Here is a 2,500-nt window from a genome sequence, read left to right as displayed (position 1 = left end):
ATTTGAACCGGGGACCTCCTGGTTACAAGCCCTTTTCTTTAACCACTGGACCACACAGCCTCCAATGTAGCACTATTCTGACTCTAGTCAATTCTATTCTAACTATGGTCATTTAGCTCAATGGTGACTCTGGTCATGTAGCTCAATGGTGACTCTGGTCATGTAGCTCAATGGTGACTGGTCATGTAGCTCAATTTTGACTATGGTCAGTGCGGCAGTGTGGAGTAGTGGTTAGGTCTCGGGACTCTTGACTAGAAGGTCGTGGGTTCAATCCCAGGTGGGGGACATTGCTGCTGTACCCTTGAGCAAGGTACTTTACCTAGATTGCTCCAGTAAAAATCCAACTGTATAAATGGGTAATTGTATGTAGAAAAATAATATAATTGTATGTAAAAATAATGTGATATCTTGTAACAATTGTAAGTCGTCCTGGATAAGGGTGTCTGCTAAGAAATACAGTGGCTCTCAAAAGTATTCACCCCCCTTGGACTTTTCCACATTTCATTGTGTTACAACATGGAATCAAAATGGATTTAATTGGGAGTTTTTGCCACTGATCAACACAAGAAAAGTCCATAATGTCAAAGTGAAAAATAAAATCTACAACTTGTTCTAAATTAATTACAAATATAAAACAGAAAATAATTGATTGCATAAGTATTCACCCCCTTTGCTATGACACACCTAAATAAGCTCTGGTGCAACCAATTGTCTTTAGAAGTCACATAATTAGTTGAGTGGAGTCCACCTGTGTGCAATTAAGGTGTTTCACATGATTTCAGGTTAAATACACCTGTCTCTGGGAGGTCCCACAGTTGGTTAGTACATTTCCTAACAAAAACTACATCATGAAGATGAAGGAACATTCAAAGCAAATCCGGAATAAGGTTCTTCAAAAGCACCAATCAGGGGTAGGATATAAGAACATTTCCAAGGCATTGAATATCCTCTCAGAGCACAGTAAAGTCCATTATTAAGAAATGGAGAGAATATGGCACAACTGTGAATCTGTCTAGAACAGGCCGTCCTCAAAAACGGAGTATCCGGGCGTATAGGGCACTAGTCAGGGAGGCCACCAAGAGGCCTATGGCAACTCTAAAGGAGTTACAGTGTTCCACGGCTGAGCTGGGAGACACTGTGCATATGGCAACAATAGCCCGGGTGCTTCACAAAACTGGCCTTTACGGGAGAGTGGCAAAAAGAAAAGAACTCGCATCAAATCTTGGCTAGAGTTTCCCAGAAGGCATGTGGGAGACTCTGAGACCAAGTGGAAGAAGATTCTATGGTCTGATGAGACCAGAATAGAGCTTTTTGGCCACAACGCTAAGCGCTATGTTTGGCGCAAGCCTAACACCGTACATCATCCTGAGAACACCATCCCTACCGTGAAGCATGGTGGTGGCAGCATCATGCTATGGGGATGCTTCTCTGCGTCAGGGCCTGGAAAGCTCGTGAAGATAGAGGGCAAAATGGATGCGGCAAAGTACAGAGAAATCCTGAAGGAAAACCTGCTGAAGTCTGCAATAGACCTGGGACTTGGAGAAGATTCATCTTCCAGCAGGACAATGACCCCAAACATACAGCCAAAGGCACACTGGAGTGGCTTAAAAACAAAAAGGTCAATGTCCTGGAGTGGCCCAGTCAAAGCCCGGACCTCAATCCAATTGAGAATATGTGGAAAGAGTTGAAAATTGCTGTTCACCAAAGGTCCCCATCCAACTTGACGGAGCTTGAGCAATTTTGCAAAGAAGAATGGGCAAAAATAGCAGTGTCCAGATGTGCAAAGCTGGTAGAGACTTATCCAAATAGACTCATGGCTGTAATTGCTGCCAAAGGTGCCTCTACCAAATATTGACTCAAGGGGGTGAATACTTATGCAATCAATTATTTTCTGTTTTGTATTTGTAATTAATCTGTGGAGAAGATCTTCCCTGTTTTTCAACATTTACTTTTCAAAACGAACATTTGTCATTCAAAAGTCCAACAGCATAATGCAAGGAGAATGGCTAATTCATTAGGAACAGTCATGTTGAAGACAGTACCAGTTTCAAATGATTAAAAACTGGGAAACTGTTTGAGAAAAGAAATATATAAAATAGTTTATTTAAAAATATTTAATATATACACATTTTTTTAAGAAATACTGTTCCAATGGTCATTTCAAATGTGCTGCGAGTTTAAAATCGTCTGGAAATTAAACACTGATGCCTTTTTTAATTGTATTGTTTTTGAAAAAAGTTGAAAGGCTGGGAGAATCTTCTGTGGAGAAGATCTTCCCTCCCTTTCAACATTAATTCTCAAACTGAATGCAGTAGGGATTCAAGGAAATGCATGCACATGGATTAGGGAGTGGTTAACATGTAGAAAACAGAAAGTACTAAATAGAGGAGAAACCTCAAAATGTAGTGAGGTAGCCAGGGGTGTACCACAGGGATCACTATTAGGTCCTCTGCTATTCCTAATCTACATTCATGATTTAGATTCTGGTATAGTAAGCAAG

Source organism: Acipenser ruthenus, unplaced genomic scaffold (genome assembly GCF_902713425.1).
Source record: "Acipenser ruthenus unplaced genomic scaffold, fAciRut3.2 maternal haplotype, whole genome shotgun sequence".
NCBI classification, from domain to species: domain Eukaryota; kingdom Metazoa; phylum Chordata; class Actinopteri; order Acipenseriformes; family Acipenseridae; genus Acipenser; species Acipenser ruthenus.
Note: the sequence above shows the minus strand (reverse complement) of the source record.